We start from the raw sequence: 27,479 nt of genomic DNA, 5'->3' as shown, positions 1-27,479 counted from the left end.
AAGTAAGACAATTGCTGGGTGAGTTAAATGGGCTTAGCCCAAAAATTTGACGTCTTCTGGGCTACCCAAGGGCACATAACTTATAGTCAAAAGTTGAATATAGTAATAACCAGTCGCGATGGTATATAGTACAGTGTAGCCGATTTCAATTAACAAAAAGACCAGGCAAAAATGCAAAAGTGAAAAAAATGTTCCAGTGCTGCTGGTAAGAGACTAATCCGACGTATTTTGTGACGAGAAATCGAATGGTGGAAACCGCGTTGCTCTTTGAACAATACTCTTGGCTGTAGCGACAATTAAATGATCACTGATGTCATAATCACTTGCCCAGCAACGGCTCTTACTCCATGGAAACCAGGGAAATTTGCAATTTTTCAACAGCTGCCGATGCCTGGCCCAATTCCGCATCTTTTGGCACCTTATTGTTGTGGGTCAGTGTTCAATTGTACTTTTTACAGCAGACTGTATCTAGTACCTTGTGCTTTTTATCTACAAATGATGTGGTTTTTCTACACGTAGATAAAGACATTGAGATTGTCTTGGAATAAGAAGTAAGACAATTGCTGGGTGAGTTAAATGGGCTTGGCCCAAAGATTTGACATTTTCTGGGCTACCGAAAGGCACATAACTTATAGTCAAAAGTTGAATATAGTAATGACCAGTCGCGATGGTGCATAGTACAGTGTAGCCGATTTCAATTAACAAAAAGACCAGACAAAAATGCAAAAGTGGAAAAACTGTTCAAGTACTGCTGGTAAGAGACTAATCCGACGTAATTTGTGACGAGAAAAGGAATGGTGGAAACCGCGTTGCTCTCCGACCAATACTTGTGGCTGTAGCGACAATTGAATGATCACTGATGTCATAATCACTTGCCCAGCAACGGCTCTTACTCCATGGAAACCAGGGAAATTTGCAATTTTTCTACAGCTGCCGATGCCTGGCCCAGTACCACATCTTTTGGCATCTTAATGATGTGGGTCAGTGTTAAGTTGTACTTTTTACAGCAGACTGTATCTAGTACCTTGTGTTTTTTATGTACAAATGGTGTGCTTTTTCTACACATAGATAAAGACATTGAGATTGTCTTGGACTAAGAAGTAAGACAATTGCTGGGTGAGTTAAATGGGCTTGGCCCAAAGAATTGACGTCTTCTGAACTACCCAAGGGCACATAACTTATAGTCAAAAGTTGAATATAGTAATGACCAGTCGCGATGGTGCATAGTACAGAGTAGCCGATTTCAATTAACAAAAAGACCAGGCAAAAATGCAAAAGTGGAAAAACTGTTCCAGTGCTGCTGGTAAGAGACTAATCCGACGTATTTTGTGACGAGAAATCGAATGGTGGAAACCGCGTTGCTCTCCGACCAATACTTTTGGCTGTAGCGACAATTGAATGATCACTGATGTCATAATCACGTGCCCAGCAACGGCTCTTACTCCATGGAAACCAGGGAAATTTGCAATTTTTCCAAAAGCTGCCGTTGCTCGGCCCAAGTCCGCATGTTTTGGCACCTTAATGATGTGGGTCAGTGTTCAATTGTACTTTTTACAGCAGACTGTATCTAGTACCTTGTGTTTTTTATGTACAAATGGTGTGCTTTTTCTACACGTAGATAAAGACATTGAGATTGTCTTGGACTTAGAAGTAAGACAATTGCTGGGTGATTTAAATGGCCTTAGCAGAAAGATTTGACGTCTTCTGGGCTACCCAAGGGCACATAACTTATAGTCAAAAGTTGAATATAGTAATGATCAGTCGCGATGGTGCATAGTACTGTGTAGCCGATTTCAATTAACAAAAAGACCAGGCAAAAATGCAAAAGTGGAAAAACTGTTCCAGTGCTGCTGGTAAGAGACTAATCCGACGTATTTTGTGACGAGAAATCGAATGGTGGAAACCGCGTTGCTCTCCGACCAATACTTGTGGCTGTAGAGACAATTGAATGATCACTGATGTCATAATCACGTGCCCAGCAACGGCTCTTACTCCATGGAAACCAGGGAAATTTGCTATTTTTCAACAGCTGCCGATGCCTGGCCCAGTTCCACATCTTTTGGCATCTTAATGATGTGGGTCAGTGTTCAATTGTACTTTTTACAGCAGACTGTATCTAGTACCTTGTGTTTTTTATGTACAAATGGTGTGCTTTTTCTACAGGTAGATAAAGACATTGAGATTGTCTTGGACTTAGAAGTAAGACAATTGCTAGGTGAGTTAAATGGGGTTGACCCAAAGATTTGACGTCTTCTGGGCTACCGAAGCAAATAACTTATAGTCAAAAGTTGAATATAGTAATGACCAGTCGCAATGGTATATAGTACAGTGTAGCCGATTTCAATTAACAAAAAGACCAGGCAAAAATGCAAAAGTGGAAAAACTGTTCCAGTGCTGCTGGTAAGAAACTAATCCGACGTATTTTGTGACGAGAAATCGAATGGTGGAAACCGCGTTGCTCTCCGACCAATACTTTTGGCTGTAGCGACAATTGAATGATCACTGATATCATAATCACTTGCCCAGCAACGGCTCTTACTCCATGGAAACCAGGGAAATTTGCAATTTTTCAACAGCTGCCGATGCCTGGCCCAAGTCCGCATCTTTTGGCACCTTATTGTTGTGGGTCAGTGTTCAATTGTACTTTTAACAGCAGACTGTATCTAGTACCTTGTGTTTTTTATGTACAAATGGTTTGCTTTTTCTACAAGTAGATAAAGACATTGAGATTGTCTTGGAATAAGAAGTAAGACAATTGCTGGGTGAGTTAAATTGGCTTGGCCCAAAGATTTGACATCTTCTTGGCTACCGAAGCACATAACTTATAGTCAAAAGTTGAATATAGTAATGACCAGTCGCGATAGTGCATAGTACAGTGTAGCCGATTTCAATTAACAAAAAGACCAGGCAAAAATGCAAAAGTGGAAAAACTGTTCCAGTGCTGCTGGTAAGAGACTAATCCGACGTATTTTGTGACGAGAAATGGAATGGTGGAAACCGCGTTGCTCTCCGACCAATACTTGTGGCTGTAGCGACAATTGAATGATCACTGATGTCATAATCACTTGCCCAGCAACGGCTCTTACTCCATGGAAACCAGGGAAATTTGCAATTTTTCTACAGCTGCTGATGTGTGGCCCAAGTCCGCATCTTTTGGCACCTTATTGTTGTGGATCAGTGTTCAATTGTACTTTTTACAGCAGACTGTATCTAGTACCTTGTGTTTTTTATGTACAAATGGTGTGGTTTTTCTACACATAGATAAAGACATTGAGATTGTCTTGGACTTAGAAGTAAGACAATTGCTGGGTGAGTTAAATGGGCTTGGCCCAAAGATTTGACATCTTCTTGGCTACCAAAGGGCACATAACTGATAGTCAAAAGTTGAATATAGTAATGACCAGTCGCGATGGTGCATAGTACGGTGTAGCCGATTTCAATTAACAAAAAGACCAGACAAAAATGCAAAAGTGGACAAACTGTTCCAGTGCTGCTGGTAAGAGACTAATCCGACGTATTTTGTGACGAGAAATGGAATGGTGGAAACCGCGTTGCTCTCCGACCAATACTTGTGGCTGTAGCGACAATTGAATGATCACTGATGTCATAATCACTTGCCCAGCAACGGCTCTTACTCCATGGAAACCAGGGAAATTTGCAATTTTTCAACAGCTGCCGATGCCTGGCCCAGTACCACATCTTTTGCCATCTTAATGATGTGGGTCAGTGTTAAGTTGTACTTTTTACAGCAGGCTGTATCTAGTACTTTGTGTTTTTTATGTACAAATGGTGTGCTTTTTCTACACATAGATAAAGACATTGAGATTGTCTTGGACTTAGAAGTAAGACAATTGCTGGGTGAGTTAAATGGGCTTAGCCCAAAGATTTGACGTCTTCTGGGCTACCGAAGCACATAACTTATAGTCAAAAGTTGAATATAGTAATGACCAGTCGCAATGGTATACAGTACAGTGTAGCCGATTTCAATTAACAAAAAGAGCAGGCTAAAATGCAAAAGTGGAAAAACTGTTCCAGTGCTGCTGGTAAGAGACTAATCCGACGTATTTTGTGACGAGAAATCGAATGGTGGAAACCGCGTTGCTCTCCGACCAATACTTGTGGCTGTAGCGACAATTGAATGATCACTGATATCATAATCTCTTGCCCAGCAACGGCTCTTACTCCATGGAAACCAGGGAAATTTGCAATTTTTCCAAAAGCTGCCGATGCCTGGCCCAGGTCCGCATCTTTTGGCACCTTAATGATGTGGGTCAGTGTTCAATTGTACTTTTTACAGCAGACTGTATCTAGTACCTTGTGTTTTTTATGTACAAATGGCATTCTTTTTCTACACGTAGATAAAGACATTGAGATTGTCTTGGTCTTAGATGTAAGACAATTGCTGGGTGAGTTAAATGGGCTTGGCCCAAAGATTTGACATCTTCTTTTCTACCCAAGGGCACATAACTTATAGTCAAAAGTTGAATATAGTAATGACCAGTCGCGATGGTGCATAGTACAGTGTAGCCGATTTCAATTAACAAAAAGACCAGACAAAAATGCAAAAGTGGAAAAACTGTTCAAGTACTGCTGGTAAGAGACTAATCCGACGTATTTTGTGACGAGAAATCGAATGGTGGAAACCGCGTTGCTCTTTGAACAATACTCTTGGCTGTAGCGACAATTAAATGATCACTGATGTCATAATCACTTGCCCAGCAACGGCTCTTACTCCATGGAAACCAGGGAAATTTGCAATTTTTCAACAGCTGCCGATGCCTGGCCCAATTCCGCATCTTTTGGCACCTTATTGTTGTGGGTCAGTGTTCAATTGTACTTTTTACAGCAGACTGTATCTAGTACCTTGTGCTTTTTATCTACAAATGATGTGGTTTTTCTACACGTAGATAAAGACATTGAGATTGTCTTGGAATAAGAAGTAAGACAATTGCTGGGTGAGTTAAATGGGCTTGGCCCAAAGATTTGACATTTTCTGGGCTACCGAAAGGCACATAACTTATAGTCAAAAGTTGAATATAGTAATGACCAGTCGCGATGGTGCATAGTACAGTGTAGCCGATTTCAATTAACAAAAAGACCAGACAAAAATGCAAAAGTGGAAAAACTGTTGAAGTACTGCTGGTAAGAGACTAATCCGACGTATTTTGTGACGAGAAAAGGAATGGTGGAAACCGCGTTGCTCTCCGACCAATACTTGTGGCTGTAGCGACAATTGAATGATCACTGATGTCATAATTACTTGCCCAGCAACGGCTCTTACTCCATGGAAACCAGGGAAATTTGCAATTTTTCTACAGCTGCCGATGCCTGGACCAGTACCACATCTTTTGGCATCTTAATGATGTGGGTCAGTGTTAAGTTGTACTTTTTACAGCAGACTGTATCTAGTACCTTGTGTTTTTTATGTACAAATGGTGTGCTTTTTCTACACATAGATAAAGACATTGAGATTGTCTTGGACTTAGAAGTAAGACAATTGCTGGGTGAGTTAAATGGGCTTAGCCCAAAAATTTGACGTCTTCTGGGCTACCCAAGGGCACATAACTTATAGTCAAAAGTTGAATATAGTAATAACCAGTCGCGATGGTATATAGTACAGTGTAGCCGATTTCAATGAACAAAATGACCAGGCAAAGATGCAAAAGTGGAAAAACTGTTCCAGTGCTGCTGGTAAGAGACCAATCCGACGTATTTTGTGACGAGAAATCGAATGGTGGAAACCGCGTTGCTCTTCGAACAATACTCTTGGCTGTAGCGACAATTGAATGATCACTGATGTCATAATTACTTGCCCAGCAACGGCTCTTACTCCATGGAAACCAGGGAAATTTGCAATTTTTCTACAGCTGCCGATGCCTGGCCCAGTTCCACATCTTTTGGCATCTTAATGATGTGGGTCAGTGTTCAATTGTACTTTTTACAGCAGACTGTATCTAGTACCTTGTGTTTTTTATGTACAAATGGTGTGCTTTTTCTACAGGTAGATAAAGACATTGAGATTGTCTTGGACTTAGAAGTAAGACAATTGCTGGGTGAGTTAAATGGGGTTGACCCAAAGATTTGACATCTTCTGGGCTACCGAAGGGCACATAACTTATAGTCAAAAGTTGAATATAGTAATGACCAGTCGCGATGGTACATAGTACAGTGTAGCCGATTTCAATTAACAAAAAGACCAGACAAAAATGCAAAAGTGGAAAAACTGTTCCAGTGCTGCTGGTAAGAGACTAATCCGACGTATTTTGTGACGAGAAATCGAATGGTGAAAACCGCGTTGCTCTCCGACCAATACGTTTGGCTGTAGCGACAATTGAATGATCACTGATGTCATAATCTCTTGCCCAGCAACGGCTCTTACTCCATGGAAACCAGGGAAATTTGCAATTTTTCAACAGCTGCCGATTCCTGGCCCAGTACCACATCTTTTGGCATCTTAATGATGTGGGTGAGTGTTAAGTTGTACTTTTTACAGCAGACTGTATCTAGTACCTTGTGTTTTTTATGTACAAATGGTGTGCTTTTTCTACACATAGATAAAGACATTGAGATTGTCTTGGACTTAGAAGTAAGACAATTGTTGGGTGAGTTAAATGGGCTTAGCCCAAGAATTTGAAGTCTTCTGGGCTACCCAAGGGCACATAACTTATAGTCAAAAGTTGAATATAGTAATAACCAGTCGCGATGGTATATAGTACAGTGTAGCCGATTTCAATTAACAAAAAGATCAGGCAAAATTGCAAAAGTGGAAAAAATGTTCCAGTGCTGCTGGTAAGAGACTAATCCGACGTATTTTGTGACGAGAAATGGAATGGTGGAAACCGCGTTGCTCTTCGAACAATACTCTTGGCTGTAGCGACAATTAAATGATCACTGATGTCATAATCACTTGCCCAGCAACGGCTCTTACTCCATGGAAACCAGGGAAATTTGCAATTTTTCAACAGCTGCCGATGCCTGGCCCAATTCCGCATCTTTTGGCACCTTATTGTTGTGGGTCAGTGTTCAATTGTACTTTTTACAGCAGACTGTATCAAGTACCTTGTGCTTTTTATGTACAAATGGTGTGGTTTTTCTACACGTAGATAAAGACATTGAGATTGTCTTGGAATAAGAAGTAAGACAATTGCTGGGTGAGTTAAATGGGCTTTGCCCTAAGATTTGACATTTTCTGGGCTACCGAAAGGCACATAACTTATAGTCAAAAGTTGAATATAGTAATGACCAGTCGCGATGGTGCATAGTACAGTGTAGCCGATTTCAATTAACAAAAAGACCAGGCAAAAATGCAAAAGTGGAAAAAGTGTTCCAGTGCTGCTGGTAAGAGGCTAATCCGACGTATTTTGTGACGAGAAATCGAATGGTGGAAACCGCGTTGCTCTCCGACCAATACTTGTGGCTGTAGCGACAATTAAATGATCACTGAAGTGATAATCACGTGTCTAGCAACGGCTCTTACTCCATGGAAACCAGGGAAATTTGCAATTTTTCAACAGCTGCCGATACCTGGCCCAATTCCGCATCTTTTGCCACCCTAATGATGTGGGTCAGTGTTCAGTTGTACGTTTTACAGGAGACTGTATCTAGTACCTTGTGTTTTTTATGTACAAATGGTGTGCTTTTTCTACACGTAGATAAAGACATTGAGATTGTCTTGGACTTAGAAGTAAGACAATTGCTGGTTGAGTTAAATGGGCTTGGCCCAAAGATTTGACGTCTTCTGGGCTACCCAAGGGCACATAACTCATAGTCAAAAGTTGAATATAGTAATGACCAGTCGCGATGGTGCATAGTACAGTGTAGCCGATTTCAATTAACAAAAAGACCAGGCAAGAATGCAAAAGTGGAAAAAATGTTCCAGTGCTGCTGGTAAGAGACTAATCCGACGTATTTTGTGACGAGAAATCGAATGGTGGAAACCGCGTTGCTCTCCGACCAATACTTTTGGCTGTAGCGACAATTGAATGATCACTGATGTCATAATCACTTGCCCAGCAACGGCTCTTACTCCATGGAAACCAGGGAAATTTGCAATTTTTCCAAAAGATGCCGATGCTCGGCAAAAGTCCGCATCTTTTGGCACCTTAATGATGTGGGTCAGTGTTTAATTGTACTTTTTACAGCAGACTGTATCTAGTACCTTGTGTTTTTTATGTACAAATCGTGTGCTTTTTCTACACGTAGATAAAGACATTGAGATTGTCTTGGAATAAGAAGTAAGACAATTGCTGGGTGAGTTAAATGGGCTTTGCCCAAAGATTTGACATTTTCTGGGCTACCGAAAGGCACATAACTTATAGTCAAAAGATGAATATAGTAATGACCAGTCGCGATGGTGCATAGTACAGTGTAGCCGATTTCAATTAACAAAAAGACCAGGCAAAAATGCAAAAGTGGAAAAAGTGTTCCAGTGCTGCTGGTAAGAGGCTAATCCGACGTATTTTGTGACGAGAAATCGAATGGTGGAAACCGCGTTGCTCTCCGACCAATACTTGTGGCTGTAGCGACAATTAAATGATCACTGAAGTAATAATCACGTGTCTAGCAAAGGCTCTTACTCCATGGAAACCAGGGAAATTTGCAATTTTTCAACAGCTGCCGATGCTTGGCCCAAGTCCGCATCTTTTGGCACCTTAATGATGTGGGTCAGTGTTCAATTGTACTTTTTACAGCAGACTGTATCTAGAACCATGTGTTTTTTATGTACAAATGGTGTGCTTTTTCTACACATAGATAAAGACATTGAGATTGTCTTGGACTTAGAAGTAAGACAATTGCTGGGTGAGTTAAATGGGCTTGGCCCAAAGATTTGACGTCTTCTGGGCTACCCAAGGGCACATAACTTATAGTCAAATGTTGAATATAGTAATGACCAGTCGCGATGGTGCATAGTACCGTGTAGCCGATTTCAATTAACAAAAAGACCAGGCAAAAATGCAAAATTGGAAAAACTGTTCCAGTGCTGCTGGTAAAAGACTAATCCGACGTATTTTGTGACGAGAAATCGAATGGTGGAAACCGCGTTGCTCTCCGACAAATACTCTTGGCTGTAGCGACAATTAAATGATCACTGATGTCATAATCACTTGCCCAGCAACGGCTCTTACTCCATGGAAACCAGGGAAATTTGCAATTTTTCAACAGCTGCCGATGGCTGGCCCAATTCCGCATCTTTTGGCAACTTATTGATGTGGGTCAGTGTTCAATTGTACTTTTTACAGCAGACTGTATCTAGTACCTTGTGTTTTTTATGTACAAATGGTGTGGTTTTTCTACACGTAGATAAAGACATTGAGATTGTCTTGGACTTAGAAGTAAGACAATTGCTGGGTGAGTTAAATGGGCTTGGCCGAAAGATTTGACATCTTCTGGGCTACCGAAGGGCACATAACTTATAGTCAGAAGTTGAATATAGTAATGACCAGACGCGATGGTACATAGTACAGTGTAGCCGATTTCAATTAACAAAAAGACCAGGCAAAGATGCAAAAGTGGAAAAACTGTTCCAGTGCTGCTGGTAAGAGACCAATCCGACGTACTTTGTGACGAGAAATCCGACCAATACTTTTGGCTGTAGCGACAATTGAATGATCACTGATGTCATAATCACGTGCCCAGCAACGGCTCTTACTCCATGGAAACCAGGGAAATTTGCAATTTTTCTACAGCTGCCGATGCCTGGCCCAATTGCGCATCTTTTGGCACCTTATTGCTGTGGTTTAGTGTTCAATTGTACTTTTTACAGCAGACTGTATCAAGTACCTTGTGTTTTTTATGTACAAATGGTGTGGTTTTTCTACACGTAGATAAAGACATTGAGATTGTCTTGGACTTAGAAGTAAGACAATTGCTGGGTGAGTTAAATGGGCTTGGCCCAAAGATTGGACATCTTCTGGGCTACCGAAGGGCACATAACTTATAGTCAAAAGTTGAATATAGTAATGACCAGTCGCGATGGTACATAGTACAGTGTAGCCGATTTCAATTAACAAAAAGACCAGGCAAAAATGCAAAAGTGAAAAAAATGTTCCAGTGCTGCTGGTAAGAGACTAATCCGACGTATTTTGTGACGAGAAATCGAATGGTGGAAACCGCGTTGCTCTTTGAACAATACTCTTGGCTGTAGCGACAATTAAATGATCACTGATGTCATAATCACTTGCCCAGCAACGGCTCTTACTCCATGGAAACCAGGGAAATTTGCAATTTTTCAACAGCTGCCGATGCCTGGCCCAATTCCGCATCTTTTGGCACCTTATTGTTGTGGGTCAGTGTTCAATTGTACTTTTTACAGCAGACTGTATCTAGTACCTTGTGCTTTTTATCTACAAATGATGTGGTTTTTTCTACACGTAGATAAAGACATTGAGATTGTCTTGGAATAAGAAGTAAGACAATTGCTGGGTGAGTTAAATGGGCTTGGCCCAAAGATTTGACATTTTCTGGGCTACCGAAAGGCACATAACTTATAGTCAAAAGTTGAATATAGTAATGACCAGTCGCGATGGTGCATAGTACAGTGTAGCCGATTTCAATTAACAAAAAGACCAGACAAAAATGCAAAAGTGGAAAAACTGTTGAAGTACTGCTGGTAAGAGACTAATCCGACGTATTTTGTGACGAGAAAAGGAATGGTGGAAACCGCGTTGCTCTCCGACCAATACTTGTGGCTGTAGCGACAATTGAATGATCACTGATGTCATAATTACTTGCCCAGCAACGGCTCTTACTCCATGGAAACCAGGGAAATTTGCAATTTTTCTACAGCTGCCGATGCCTGGACCAGTACCACATCTTTTGGCATCTTAATGATGTGGGTCAGTGTTAAGTTGTACTTTTTACAGCAGACTGTATCTAGTACCTTGTGTTTTTTATGTACAAATGGTGTGCTTTTTCTACACATAGATAAAGACATTGAGATTGTCTTGGACTTAGAAGTAAGACAATTGCTTGGTGAGTTAAATGGGCTTAGCCCAAAAATTTGACGTCTTCTGGGCTACCCAAGGGCACATAACTTATAGTCAAAAGTTGAATATAGTAATAACCAGTCGCGATGGTATATAGTACAGTGTAGCCGATTTCAATGAACAAAATGACCAGGCAAAAATGCAAAAGTGGAAAAAATGTTCCAGTGCTGCTGGTAAGAGACTAATCCGACGTATTTTGTGACGAGAAATCGAATGGTGGAAACCGCGTTGCTCTTCGAACAATACTTGTGGCTGTAGCGACAATTAAATGATCACTGATGTCATAATCACTTGCCCAGCAACGGCTCTTACTCCATGGAAACCAGGGAAATTTGCAATTTTTCAACAGCTGCCGATGCCTGGCCCAATTCCGCATCTTTTGGCACTTTATTGTTGTGGGTCAGTGTTCAATTGTACTTTTTACAGCAGACTGTATCTAGTACCTTGTGTTTTTTATGTACAAATGGTGTGCTTTTTCTACAAGTAGATAAAGACATTGAGATTGTCTTGGAATAAGAAGTAAGACAATTGCTGGGTGAGTTAAATTGGCTTGGCCCAAAGATTTGACATTTTCTGGGCTACCGAAAGGCACATAACTTATAGTCAAAAGTTGAATATAGTAATGACCAGTCGCGATGGTGCATAGTACAGAGTAGCCGATTTCAATTAACAAAAAGACCAGGCAAAAATGCAAAAGTGGAAAAACTGTTCCAGTGCTGCTGGTAAGAGACTAATCCGACGTATTTTGTGACGAGAAATCGAATGGTGGAAACCGCGTTGCTCTCCGACCAATACTTTTGGCTGTAGCGACAATTGAATGATCACTGATGTCATAATCACTTGCCCAGCAACGGCTCTTACTCCATGGAAACCAGGGAAATTTGCAATTTTTCCAAAAGCTGCCGATGCTCGGCCCAAGTCCGCATCTTTTGGCACTTTAATGATGTGGGTCAGTGTTCAATTGTACTTTTTACAGCAGACTGTATCTAGTACCTTGTGTTTTTTATGTACAAATGGTGTGCTTTTTCTACACGTAGATAAAGACATTGAGATTGTCTTGGACTTAGAAGTAAGACAATTGCTGGGTGATTTAAATGGCCTTAGCAGAAAGATTTGACGTCTTCTGGGCTACCCAAGGGCACATAACTTATAGTCAAAAGTTGAATATAGTAATAACCAGTCGCGATGGTGCATAGTACAGTGTAGCCGATTACAATTAACAAAAAGACCAGGCAAAAATGCAAAAGTGGAAAAACTGTTCCAGTGCTGCTGGTAAGAGACTAATCCGACGTATTTTGTGACGAGAAATCGAATGGTGGAAACCGCGTTGCTCTCCGACCAATACGTTTGGCTGTAGCGACAATTGAATGATCACTGATGTCATAATCACTTGCCCAGCAACGGCTCTTACTCCATGGAAACCAGGGAAATTTGCTATTTTTCAACAGCTGCCGATGCCTGGCCCAGTTCCACATCTTTTGGCATCTTAATGATGTGGGTCAGTGTTCAATTGTACTTTTTACAGCAGACTGTATCTAGTACCTTGTGTTTTTTATGTACAAATGGTGTGCTTTTTCTACAGGTAGATAAAGACATTGAGATTGTCTTGGACTTAGAAGTAAGACAATTGCTGGGTGAGTTAAATGGGGTTGACCCAAAGATTTGACATCTTCTGGGCTACCCAAGGGCACATAACTTATAGTCAAAAGTTGAATATAGTAATGACCAGTCGCGATGGTACATAGTACAGTGTAGCCGATTTCAATTAACAAAAAGACCAGACAAAAATGCAAAAGTGGAAAAACTGTTCCAGTGCTGCTGGTAAGAGACTAATCCGACGTATTTTGTGACGAGAAATCGAATGGTGAAAACCGCGTTGCTCTCCGACCAATACTTGTGGCTGTAGCGACAATTGAATGATCACTGATGTCATAATCTCTTGCCCAGCAACGGCTCTTACTCCATGGAAACCAGGGAAATTTGCAATTTTTTAACAGCTGCCGATGCCTGGCCCAGTACCACATCTTTTGGCATCTTAATGATGTGGGTGAGTGTTAAGTTGTACTTTTTACAGCAGACTGTATCTAGTACCTTGTGTTTTTTATGTACAAATGGTGTGCTTTTTCTACACATAGATAAAGACATTGAGATTGTCTTGGACTTAGAAGTAAGACAATTGTTGGGTGAGTTAAATGGGCTTAGCCAAGAATTTGAAGTCTTCTGGGCTACCAAGGGCACATAACTTATAGTCAAAAGTTGAATATAGTAATAACCAGTCGCGATGGTATATAGTACAGTGTAGCCGATTTCAATTAACAAAAAGATCAGCAAAATTGCAAAAGTGGAAAAAATGTTCCAGTGCTGCTGGTAAGAGACTAATCCGACGTATTTTGTGACGAGAAATGGAATGGTGGAAACCGCGTTGCTCTTCGAACAATACTCTTGGCTGTAGCGACAATTAAATGATCACTGATGTCATAATCACTTGCCCAGCGACGGCTCTTACTCCATGGAACCAGGGAAATTTGCAATTTTTCAACAGCTGCCGATGCCTGGCCCAATTCCGCATCTTTTGCACCTTATTGTTGTGGGTCAGTGTTCAATTGTACTTTTTACAGCAGACTGTATCAAGTACCTTGTGCTTTTTATGTACAAATGGTGTGGTTTTTCTACACGTAGATAAAGACATTGAGATTGTCTTGGAATAAGAAGTAAGACAATTGCTGGGTGAGTTAAATGGGCTTTGCCCTAAGATTTGACATTTTCTGGGCTACCGAAAGGCACATAACTTATAGTCAAAAGTTGAATATAGTAATGACCAGTCGCGATGGTGCATAGTACAGTGTAGCCGATTTCAATTAACAAAAAGACCAGGCAAAAATGCAAAAGTGGAAAAAGTGTTCCAGTGCTGCTGGTAAGAGGCTAATCCGACGTATTTTGTGACGAGAAATCGAATGGTGGAAACCGCGTTGCTCTCCGACCAATACTTGTGGCTGTAGCGACAATTAAATGATCACTGAAGTGATAATCACGTGTCTAGCAACGGCTCTTACTCCACTGAAACCAGGGAAATTTGCAATTTTTCAACAGCTGCCGATGCCTTGCCCAATTCCGCATCTTTTGCCACCCTAATGATGTGGGTCAGTGTTCAGTTGTACGTTTTACAGGAGACTGTATCTAGTACCTTGTGTTTTTTATGTACAAATGGTGTGCTTTTTCTACACGTAGATAAAGACATTGAGATTGTCTTGGACTTAGAAGTAAGACAATTGCTGGTTGAGTTAAATGGGCTTGGCCCAAAGATTTGACGTCTTCTGGGCTACCCAAGGGCACATAACTCATAGTCAAAAGTTGAATATAGTAATGACCAGTCGCGATGGTGCATAGTACAGTGTAGCCGATTTCAATTAACAAAAAGACCAGGCAAAAATGCAAAAGTGGAAAAAGTGTTCCAGTGCTGCTGGTAAGAGGCTAATCCGACGTATTTTGTGACGAGAAATCGAATGGTGGAAACCGCGTTGCTCTCCGACCAATACTTGTGGCTGTAGCGACAATTAAATGATCACTGAAGTAATAATCACGTGTCTAGCAAAGGCTCTTACTCCATGGAAACCAGGGAAATTTGCAATTTTTCAACAGCTGCCGATGCTTGGCCCAAGTCCGCATCTTTTGGCACCTTAATGATGTGGGTCAGTGTTCAATTGTACTTTTTACAGCAGACTGTATCTAGAACCATGTGTTTTTTATGTACAAATGGTGTGCTTTTTCTACACATAGATAAAGACATTGAGATTGTCTTGGACTTAGAAGTAAGACAATTGCTGGGTGAGTTAAATGGGCTTGGCCCAAAGATTTGACGTCTTCTGGGCTACCCAAGGGCACATAACTTATAGTCAAATGTTGAATATAGTAATGACCAGTCGCGATGGTGCATAGTACCGTGTAGCCGATTTCAATTAACAAAAAGACCAGGCAAAAATGCAAAATTGGAAAAACTGTTCCAGTGCTGCTGGTAAAAGACTAATCCGAAGTATTTTGTGACGAGAAATCGAATGGTGGAAACCGCGTTGCTCTCCGACAAATACTCTTGGCTGTAGCGACAATTAAATGATCACTGATGTCATAATCACTTGCCCAGCAACGGCTCTTACTCCATGGAAACCAGGGAAATTTGCAATTTTTCAACAGCTGCCGATGGCTGGCCCAATTCCGCATCTTTTGGCAACTTATTGATGTGGGTCAGTGTTCAATTGTACTTTTTACAGCAGACTGTATCTAGTACCTTGTGTTTTTTATGTACAAATGGTGTGGTTTTTCTACACGTAGATAAAGACATTGAGATTGTCTTGGACTTAGAAGTAAGACAATTGCTGGGTGAGTTAAATGGGCTTGGCCGAAAGATTTGACATCTTCTGGGCTACCGAAGGGCACATAACTTATAGTCAGAAGTTGAATATAGTAATGACCAGACGCGATGGTACATAGTACAGTGTAGCCGATTTCAATTAACAAAAAGACCAGGCAAAGATGCAAAAGTGGAAAAACTGTTCCAGTGCTGCTGGTAAGAGACCAATCCGACGTACTTTGTGACGAGAAATCCGACCAATACTTTTGGCTGTAGCGACAATTGAATGATCACTGATGTCATAATCACGTGCCCAGCAACGGCTCTTACTCCATGGAAACCAGGGAAATTTGCAATTTTTCTACAGCTGCCGATGCCTGGCCCAATTGCGCATCTTTTGGCACCTTATTGCTGTGGTTTAGTGTTCAATTGTACTTTTTACAGCAGACTGTATCAAGTACCTTGTGTTTTTTATGTACAAATGGTGTGGTTTTTCTACACGTAGATAAAGACATTGAGATTGTCTTGGACTTAGAAGTAAGACAATTGCTGGGTGAGTTAAATGGGCTTGGCCCAAAGATTGGACATCTTCTGGGCTACCGAAGGGCACATAACTTATAGTCAAAAGTTGAATATAGTAATAACCAGTCGCGATGGTACATAGTACAGTGTAGCCGATTTCAATTAACAAAAAGACCAGGCAAAAATGCAAAAGTGGAAAAACTGTTCCAGTGCTGCTGGTAAGAGACTAATCCGACGTATTTTGTGACGAGAAATCGAATGGTGAAAACCGCGTTGCTCTCCGACCAATATTTTTGGCTGTAGCGACAATTGAATGATCACTGATGTCATAATCACGTGCCCAGCAACGGCTCTTACTCCATGGAAACCAGGGAAATTTGCAATTTTTCAACAGCTGCCGATGCCTGGCCCAGTACCACATCTTTTGGCATCTTAATGATGTGGGTCAGTGTTAAGTTGTACTTTTTACAGCAGACTGTATCTAGTACCTTGTGTTTTTTATGTACAAATGGTGTGCTTTTTCTACACATAGATAAAGACATTGAGATTGTCTTGGACTTAGAAGTAAGACAATTGCTGGGTGAGTTAAATAGGCTTAGCCCAAAAATTTGAAGTCTTCTGGGCTACCCAAGGGCACATAACTTATAGTCAAAGTTGAATATAGTAATAACCAGTCGCGATGGTATATAGTACAGTGTAGCCGATTTCAATTAACAAAAAGACCAGGCAAAAATGCAAAAGTGGAAAATCTGTTCCAGTGCTGCTGGTAAGAGACAAATCAGACGTATTTTGTGACGAGAAATCGAATGGTGGAAACCGCGTTGCTCTCCGACCAAAACGTTTGGCTGTAGCGACAATTGAATGATCATTGATGTCATAATCACGTGCCCAGCAACGGCTCTTACTCCATGGAAACCAGGGAAATTTGCAATTTTTTCAAAAGCTGCCGATGCCTGTCCCAAGTCCGCATCTTTTGGCACCTTAATGATGTGGGTCAGTGTTCAATTGTACTTTTTACAGCAGACTGTATCTAGAACCATGTGTTTTTTATGTACAAATGGTGTGCTTTTTCTACACATAGATAAAGACATTGAGATTGTCTTGGACTTAGAAGTAAGACAATTGCTGGGTGAGTTAAATGGGCTTGGCCCAAAGATTTGACGTCTTCTGGGCTACCCAAGGGCACATAACTTATAGTCAAATGTTGAATATAGTAATGACCAGTCGCGATGGTACATAGTACCGTGTAGCCGATTTCAATTAACAAAAAGACCAGGCAAAAATGCAAAATTAGAAAAACTGTTCCAGTGCTGCTGGTAAAAGACTAATCCGACGTATTTTGTGACGAGAAATCGAATGGTGGAAACCGCGCTGCTCTCCGACCAATACTTTTGGCTGTAGCGACAATTAAATAATCACTGATGTCATAATCACTTGCCCAGCAACGGCTCTTACTCCATGGAAACCAGGGAAATTTGCAATTTTTCAACAGCTGGCGATGGCTGGCCCAATTGCGCATCTTTTGGCACCTTATTGATGTGGGTCAGTGTTCAATTGTACTTTTTACAGCAGACTGTATCAAGTACCTTGTGTTTTTTATGTACAAATGGTGTGGTTTTTCTACACGTAGATAAAGACATTGAGATTGTCTTGGACTTAGAAGTAAGACAATTGCTGGGTGAGTTAAATGGGCTTGGGCCAAAGATTTGACGTCTTCTGGGCTACCGAAGGGCACATATCTTATAGTCAAAAGTTGAATATAGTAATGACCAGTCGCGATTGTGCATAGTACAGTGTAGTTGATTTCAATAACAAAAAGACCATGCAAAAATGCAAAAAGTGGAAAAACTGTTCCAGTGCTGCTGGTAAGAGACTAATCCGACGTATTTTGTGACGAGAAATCGAATGGTGGAAACCGCGTTGCTCTCCGACCAATACTTTTGGCTGTAGCGACAATTGAATGATCACTGATGTCATAATCACTTGCCCAGCAACGGCTCTTACTCCATGGAAACCAGGGAAATTTGCAATTTTTCCAAAAGCTGCCGATGCTCGGCCAAGTCCGCATCTTTTGGCACCTTAATGATGTGGGTCAGTGTTCAATTGTACTTTTTACAGCAGACTGTATCTAGTACCTTGTGTTTTTTATGTACAAATGGTGTGCTTTTTCTACACGTAGATAAAGACATTGAGATTGTCTTGGACTTAGAAGTAAGACAATTGCTGGTTGAGTTAAATGGGCTTGGCCCAAAGATTTGACGTCTTCTGGGCTACCCAAGGGCACATAACTTATAGTCAAAAGTTGAATATAGTAATGACCAGTCGCGATGGTGCATAGTACAGAGTAGCCGATTTCAATTAACAAAAAGACCAGGCAAAAATGCAAAAGTGGAAAAACTGTTTCCAGTGCTGCTGGTAAGAGACAAATCAGACGTATTTTGAGACGAGAAATCGAAATGGTGGAAACCGCGTTGCTCTCCGACCAATACGTTTGGCTGTAGCGACAATTGAATGATCATTGATGTCATAATCACTTGCCCAGCAACGGCTCTTACTCCATGGAAACCAGGGAAATTTGCAATTTTTTCAAAAGCTGCCGATGCCTGGCCCAAGTCCGCATCTTTTGGCACCTTAATGATGTGGATTAGTGTTCAATTGTACTTTTTACAGCAGACTGTATCTAGAACCATGTGTTTTTTATGTACAAATGGTGTGCTTTTTCTACACGTAGATAAAGACATTGAGATTGTCTTGGACTTAGAAGTAAGACAATTGCTGGGTGAGTTAAACGGGCTTGGCCAAAGATTTGACATCTTCTGGGCTACCCAAGGGCACATAACTTATAGTCAGAAGTTGAATATAGTAATGACCAGTCGCGATGGTGCATAGTACAGTGTAGCCGATTTCAATTAACAAAAAGACCAGGCAAAAATGCAAAAGTGGAAAAAATGTTCCAGTGCTGCTGGTAAGAGGCTAATCCGACGTATTTTGTGACGAGAAATCGAATGGTGGAAACCGCGTTTGCTCTCCGACCAATATTCTTGGCTGTAGCGACAATTAAATGATCACTGATGTCATAATCACTTGCCCAGCAACGGCTCTTACTCCATGGAAACCAGGGAAATTTGCAATTTTTCAACAGCTGCCGATGGCTGGCCCAATTGCGCATCTTTTGGCACCTTATTGATGTGGGTCAGTGTTCAATTGTACTTTTTACAGCAGACTGTATCTAGAACCTTGTGTTTTTTATGTACAAATGGTGTGCTTTTTCTACACGTAGATAAAGACATTGAGATTGTCTTGGACTTAGAAGTAAGACAATTGCTGGGTGAGTTAAATGGGCTTGGCCCAAAGATTTGACATCTTCTGGGCTACCGAAGGGCACATAACTTATAGTCAGAAGTTGAATATAGTAATGACCAGACGCGATGGTACATAGTACAGTGTAGCCGATTTCAATTAACAAAAAGACCAGGCAAAAATGCAAAAGTGGAAAAACTGTTATAATGCTGCTGGTAAGAGGCTAATCGACGTATTTTGTGACGAGAGATCGAATGGTGGAAACCGCGTTGCTCTCCGACCAATACGTTTGGCTGTAGCGACAATTGAATGATCACTGATGTCATAATCACGTGCCCAGCAACGGCTCTTACTCCATGGAAACCAGGGAAATTTGCAATTTTTCAACAGCTGCCGATGCCTGGCCCAATTCCACATCTTTTGGCATCTTAATGATGTGGGTGAGTGTTCAATTGTACTTTTTACAGCAGACTGTATCTAGTACCTTGTGTTTTTTATGTACAAATGGTGTGCTTTTTCTACAGGTAGATAAAGACATTGAGATTGTCTTGGACTTAAGAAGTAAGACAATTGCTAGGTGAGTTAAATGGGCTTGCCCAAAGATTTGACATCTTCTGGGCTACCGAAGGGCACATAATTTATAGTCAAAAGTTGAATATAGTAATGGCCAGTCGCGATGGTACATAGTACAGTGTAGCCGATTTCAATTAACAAAAAGACCAGGCAAAGATGCAAAAGTGGAAAAACTGTTCCAGTGCTGCTGGTAAGAGACTAATCCGACGTACTTTGTGACGAGAAATCCGACCAATACTTTTGGCTGTAGCGACAATTGAATGATCACTATGTCATAATCACGTGCCCAGCAACGGCTCTTACTCCATGGAAACCAGGGAAATTTGCAATTTTTCTACAGCTGCCGATGCCTGGCCCAATTGCGCATCTTTTGGCACCTTATTGTTGTGGTTCAGTGTTCAATTGTACTTTTTACAGCAGACTGTATCAAGTACCTTGTGTTTTTTATGTACAAATGGTGTGGTTTTTCTACACGTAGATAAAGACATTGAGATTGTCTTGGACTTAGAAGTAAGACAATTGCTGGGTGAGTTAAATGGGCTTGGGCCAAAGATTTGACGTCTTCTGGGCTACCGAAGGGCACATATCTTATAGTCAAAAGTTGAATATAGTAATGACCAGTCGCGATTGTGCATAGTAGAGATTAGTTGATTTCAATTAACAAAAAGACCATGGAAAAATGCAAAAGTGGAAAAACTGTTCCAGTGCTGCTGGGAAGAGACTAATCCGACGTATTTTCTGACGAGAAATCGAATGGTGGAAACCGCGTTGCTCTCCGACCAATACTTGTGGCTGTAGCGACAATTGAATGATCATTGATGTCATAATCACGTGCCCAGCAACGGCTCTTACTCCACTGAAACCAGGAAAATTTGCAATTTTTCAACAACTGCCGATGCCTGGCCCAATTCCGCATCTTTTGGCACCTTAATGATGTGGGTCAGTGTTCAGTTGTACTTTTTACAGCAGACTGTATCTAGTAACTTGTGTTTTTTATGTACAAATGGTGTGCTTTTTCTACACATAGATAAAGACATTGAGATTGTCTTGGACTTAGAAGTAAGACAATTGCTGGGTGAGTTAAATGGGCTTGGCCCAAAGATTTGACGTCTTCTGGGCTACCGAAGGGCACATAACTTATAGTCAAAAGTTGAATATAGTAATGACCAGTCGCGATGGTACATAGTACAGTGTAACCGATTTCAATTAACAAAAAGACCAGGCAAAAATGCAAAAGTGGAAAAACTGTTACAATGCTGCTGGTAAGAGACTAATCCGACGTATTTTGTGACGAGAAATCGAATGGTGGAAACCGCGTTGCTCTCCGACCAATACGTTTGGCTGTAGCGACAATTGAATGATCACTGATGTCATAATCACGTGCCCAGCAACGGCTCTTACTCCATGGAAACCAGGGAAATTTGCAATTTTTTCAAAAACTGCCGATGCCTGGCCCAAGTCCGCATCTTTTGGCACCTTATTGATGTGGGTCAGTGTTTAATTGTACTTTTTACAGCAGACTGTATCAAGTACCTTGTGATTTTTATGTACAAATGGTGTGGTTTTTCTACACGTAGATAAAGACATTGAGATTGTCTTGGACTTAGAAGTAAGACAATTACTGGGTGAGTTAAATGGCCTGAGCAGAAAGATTTGACGTCTTCTGGGCTACCGAAGGGCACATAACTTATAGTCAAAAGTTGAATATAGTAATGACCAGTCGCGATGGTGCATAGTACAGAGTAGCCGATTTCAATTAACAAAAAGACCAGGCAAAAATGCAAAAGTGGAAAAACTGTTCCAGTGCTGCTGGTAAGAGACTAATCCGACGTATTTTGTGACGAGAAATCTAATGGTGGAAACCGCGTTGCTCTCCGACCAATACTTTTCGCTGTAGCGACAATTGAATGATCACTGATGTCATAATCACTTGCCCAGCAGCGGCTCTTACTCCATGGAAACCAGGGAAATTTGCAATTTTTCCAAAAGCTGCCGATGCTCGGCCCAAGTCCGCATCTTTTGGCACCTTAATGATGTAGGTCAGTGTTCAATTGTACTTTTTACAGCAGACTGTATCTAGTACCTTGTGTTTTTTATGTACAAATGGTGTGCTTTTTCTACACGTAGATAAAGACATTGAGATTGTCTTGGACTTAGAAGTAAGACAATTGCTGGGTGATTTAAATGGCCTTAGCAGAAAGATTTGACGTCTTCTTGGCTACCAAAGGGCACATAACTTATAGTCAAAAGTTGAATATAGTAATGAATAGTCGCGATGGTGCATAGTACAGTGTAGCCGATTTCAATTAACAAAAAGACCAGGCAAAAATGCAAAAGTGGAAAAACTGTTCCAGTGCTGCTGGTAAGAGACTAATCCGACGTATTTTGTGACGAGAAATCGAATGGTGGAAACCGCGTTGCTCTCCGACCAATACTTGTGGCTGTAGAGACAATTGAATGATCACTGATGTCATAATTACGTGCCCAGCAACGGCTCTTACTCCATGGAAACCAGGGAAATTTGCAATTTTTCAACAGCTGCCGATGGCTGGCCCAATTTCGCATCTTTTGGCACCTTATTGATGTGGGTCAGTGTTCAATTGTACTTTTTACAGCAGACTGTATCTAGAACCTTGTGTTTTTTATGTACAAATGGTGTGGTTTTTCTACACGTAGATAAAGACATTGAGATTGTCTTGGACTTAGAAGTAAGACAATTGCTGGGTGAGTTAAATGGGCTTGGCCCAAAGATTTGACATCTTCTGGGCTACCGAAGGGCACATAACTTATAGTCAGAAGTTGAATATAGTAATGACCAGTCGCGATGGTACATACTACAGTGTAGCCAATTTCAATTAACAAAAAGACCAGGCAAAAATGCAAAAGTGGAAAAACTGTTCCAGTGCTGTTGGTAAGAGGATAATCCGACGTATTTTGTGACGAGAAATCAAATGGTGACAACCGCGTTGCTCTCCGATCAATACTTTTCGCTGTAGCGACAATTGAATGATTATTTATGTCATAATCACGTGCCCAGCAACGGCTCTTACTCCATGGAAACCAGGGAAATTTGCAATTTTTTCAAAAGCTGCCGATGGCTGGCCCAATTGTGCATCTTTTGGCACCTTATTGATGTGGGTGAGTGTTCAATTGTACTTTTTACAGCAGACTGTATCTGGTACCTTGTGTTTTTTATGTACAAATGGTGTGCTTTTTCTACACATAGGTAAAGATATTGAGATTGTCTTGGACTTAGAAGTAAGACAATTGCTGGGTGAGTTAAATGGGCTTGGCCCAAAGATTTGACGTCTTCTGGGCTACCGAAGAGAACATAACTTATAGTCAAAAGTTGAATATAGTAATGACCAGTCGCGATGGTACATACTACAGTGTAGCCAATTTCAATTAACAAAAAGACCATAAATGCAAAAGTGGAAAAACTGTTCCAGTGCTTGTTGGTAAGAGGATAATCCGACGTATTTTGTGACGAGAAATCGAATGGTACAAACCGCGTTGCTCTCCGACAATACTTTTTGCTGTAGCGACAATAAAATGATCACTGATGTCATAATCACGTGCCCAGCAACGGCTCTTACTCCATGGAAACCAGGGAAATTTGCAATTTGTCCAACAGCTGCCGATGCCTGGCTCAATTCCGCATCTTTTGGCACCTTACTGAAGTGGGTCAGTGTTCAGTTGTACTTTTTACAGCAGACTGTATCAAGTACCTTGTGTTTTTCACGTAAAAATGGTGTGGTTTTTCTACACGTAGATAAAGACATTGAGATTGTCTTCCACTTAGAAGTAGGCAATTGCTGGGTGAGTTAAAAGGGCTTAGCCCAAAGATTTCAGGTCTTCTGGGCTACCGAAGGGCACATAACTTATAGTCAAAAGTGAATATAGTAATGACCAGTCGCGATTGTACAGAGTACAGTGTAGCCGATTTTCAATTAACAAAAAGACCAGGCAAAAATGCAAAAGTGGAAAAAACTGTTCCAGTGCTGCTGGTAAGAGGCTGATTCGACGTATTTTGTGACGAGAAATCGAATGGTGCAAACCGCGTTGCTCTCCGACCAATACTTTTGGCTGTAGTGACAATTGAATGATCATTTATGTCATAATCACGTGCCCAGCCAACGGCTCTTACTCCATGGAAACCAGGAAATTTGCAATTTTTCAACAGCTGCCGATGCCTGGCTCCAATCCGCATCTTTTGGCACCTTACTGACGTGGTCAGTGTTCAGTTGTACTTTTTACAGCAGACTGTATCTAGTACCTTGTGTTTTTTATGTACAAATTATGTGCTTTTTCTACACGTAGATAAAGACATTGAGATTTTCCTTGGACTTAGAAGTAAGACAATTGCTGGGTGAGTTAAATGGGCTTGGCCCAAAGATTTGACGTCTTCTGGGCTACCGAAGGGCACATAACTTATAGTCAAAAGTTGAATATAGTAATGACCCAGTCGCGATGGTACATAGTAACAGTGTAGCAATTTCAATTAACAAAAAGACCATGCAAAAATGCAAAAGTGGAAAAAACTGTTCCAGTGCTGTTGGTAAGAGGATAATCCGACGTATTTTGTGACGAGAAATCGAATGGTACAAACCGCGTTGCTCTCCGACCAATACTTGTGGCTGTAGCGACAATAAAATGATCACTGATGTCATAATCACTTGCCCAGCAACGGCTCTTACTCCATGGAAACCAGGAAATTTGCAATTTGTCAACAGCTGCCGATGCCTGGCTCAATTCCGCATCTTTTGGCACCTTACTGAAGTGGGTCAGTGTTCAGTTGTACTTTTTACAGCAGACTGTATCTAGTACCTTGTGTTTTTTTATGTACAAATGGTGTGCTTTTTCTACACGTAGATAAAGACATTGAGATTTTCTTGGACTTAGAAGTAAGACAATTGCTAGGTGAGTTAAATGGGCTTGGCCCAAAGATTTGACGTCTTCTGGGCTACCCAAGGGCACATAACTTATAGTCAAAAGTTGAATATAGTAAATGATCAGTCGCGATGGTGCATAGTACTGTGTAGCCGATTTCAATTAACAAAAAGACCAGGCAAAAATGCAAACGTGGAAAAAACTGTTATAATGCTGCTGGTAAGAGACTAATCCGACGTATTTTGTGACGAGAGATCGAATGGTGGAAACCGCGTTGCTCTCCGACCAATACTTGTGGCTGTAGCGACAATTGAATGATCACTGATGTCATAATCACTTGCCCAGCAACGGCTCTTACTTCATGGAAACCAGGGAAATTTGCAATTTTTCAACAGCTGCCGATGGCTGGCCCAATTCCACATCTTTTGGCATCTTAATGATGTGGGTGAGTGTTCAATTGTACTTTTTACAGCAGACTGTATCTAGTACCTTGTGTTTTTTATGTACAAATGGTGTGCTTTTTCTACAGGTAGATAAAGACATTGAGATTGTCTTGGACTTAGAAGTAAGACAATTGCTAGGTTAGTTAAATGGGCTTGGCCCAAAGATTTGACGTCTTCTGGGCTACCGAAGGGCACATAACTTATAGTCAAAAGTTAAATATAGTAATGGCCAGTCGCGATGGTACATAGTACAGTGTAGCCGATTTCAATTAACAAAAAGACCAGGCAAAGATGCAAAAGTGGAAAAACTGTTCCAGTGCTGCTGGTAAGAGACCAATCCGACGTACTTTGTGACGAGAAATCCGACCAATACTTTTGGCTGTAGCGACAATTGAATGATCACTGATGTCATAATCACTTGCCCAGCAACGGCTCTTACTCCATGGAAACCAGGGAAATTTGCAATTTTTCTACAGCTGCCGATGCCTGGCCCAATTGCGCATCTTTTGGCACCTTATTGTTGTGGTTCAGTGTTCAATTGTACTTTTTTACAGCAGACTGTATCAAGTACCTTGTGTTTTTTATGTACAAATGGTGTGGTTTTTCTACACGTAGATAAAGACATTGAGATTGTCTTGGACTTAGAAGTAAGACAATTGCTGGGTGAGTTAAATGGGCTTGGGCCAAAGATTTGACGTCTTCTGGGCTACCGAAGGGCACATATCTTATAGTCAAAAGTTGAATATAGTAATGACCAGTCGCGATTGTGCATAGTACAGTGTAGTTGATTTCAATTAACAAAAAGACCATGCAAAAATGCAAAAGTGGAAAAACTGTTCCAGTGCTGCTGGTAAGAGACTAATCCGACGTATTTTGTGACGAGAAATCGAATGGTGGAAACCGCGTTGCTCTCCGACCAATACTTTTGGCTGTAGCGACAATTGAATGATCACTGATGTCATAATCACTTGCCCAGCAACGGCTCTTACTCCATGGAAACCAGGGAAATTTGCAATTTTTCCAAAAGCTGCCGATGCTCGGCCCAAGTCCGCATCTTTTGGCACCTTAATGATGTGGGTCAGTGTTCAATTGTACTTTTTACAGCAGACTGTATCTAGTACCTTGTGTTTTTTATGTACAAATGGTGTGCTTTTTCTACACGTAGATAAAGACATTGAGATTGTCTTGGACTTAGAAGTAAGACAATTGCTGGTTGAGTTAAATGGGCTTGGCCCAAAGATTTGACGTCTTCTGGGCTACCCAAGGGCACATAACTTATAGTCAAAAGTTGAATATAGTAATGACCAGTCGCGATGGTGCATAGTACAGAGTAGCCGATTTCAATTAACAAAAAGACCAGGCAAAAATGCAAAAGTGGAAAAACTGTTCCAGTGCTGCTGGTAAGAGACAAATCAGACGTATTTTGAGACGAGAAATCGAATGGTGGAAACCGCGTTGCTCTCCGACCAATACGTTTGGCTGTAGCGACAATTGAATGATCATTGATGTCATAATCACTTGCCCAGCAACGGCTCTTACTCCATTGAAACCAGGGAAATTTGCAATTTTTTCAAAAGCTGCCGATGCCTGGCCCAAGTCCGCATCTTTTGGCACCTTAATGATGTGGATTAGTGTTCAATTGTACTTTTTACAGCAGACTGTATCTAGAACCATGTGTTTTTTATGTACAAATGGTGTGCTTTTTCTACACGTAGATAAAGACATTGAGATTGTCTTGGACTTAGAAGTAAGACAATTGCTGGGTGAGTTAAACGGGCTTGGCCCAAAGATTTGACATCTTCTGGGCTACCGAAGGGCACATAACTTATAGTCAGAAGTTGAATATAGTAATGACCAGTCGCGATGGTGCATAGTACAGTGTAGCCGATTTCAATTAACAAAAAGACCAGGCAAAAATGCAAAATTGGAAAAACTGTTCCAGTGCTGCTGGTAAGAGGCTAATCCGACGTATTTTGTGACGAGAAATCGAATGGTGGAAACCGCGTTGCTCTCCGACCAATATTCTTGGCTGTAGCGACAATTAAATGATCACTGATGTCATAATCACTTGCCCAGCAACGGCTCTTACTCCATGGAAACCAGGGAAATTTGCAATTTTTCAACAGCTGCCGATGGCTGGCCCAATTGCGCATCTTTTGGCACCTTATTGATGTGGGTCAGTGTTCAATTGTACTTTTTACAGCAGACTGTATCTAGAACCTTGTGTTTTTTATGTACAAATGGTGTGGTTTTTCTACACGTAGATAAAGACATTGAGATTGTCTTGGACTTAGAAGTAAGACAATTGCTGGGTGAGTTAAATGGGCTTGGCCCAAAGATTTGACATCTTCTGGGCTACCGAAGGGCACATAACTTATAGTCAGAAGTTGAATATAGTAATGACCAGACGCGATGGTACAT

The sequence above is a fragment of the Liolophura sinensis genome, chromosome 10 (genome assembly GCF_032854445.1).
Source record: "Liolophura sinensis isolate JHLJ2023 chromosome 10, CUHK_Ljap_v2, whole genome shotgun sequence".
NCBI classification, from domain to species: Eukaryota; Metazoa; Mollusca; class Polyplacophora; order Chitonida; family Chitonidae; genus Liolophura; species Liolophura sinensis.
The sequence above is the reverse complement of the archived record's forward strand: the minus strand, read 5'-3'. Positions refer to the sequence as shown.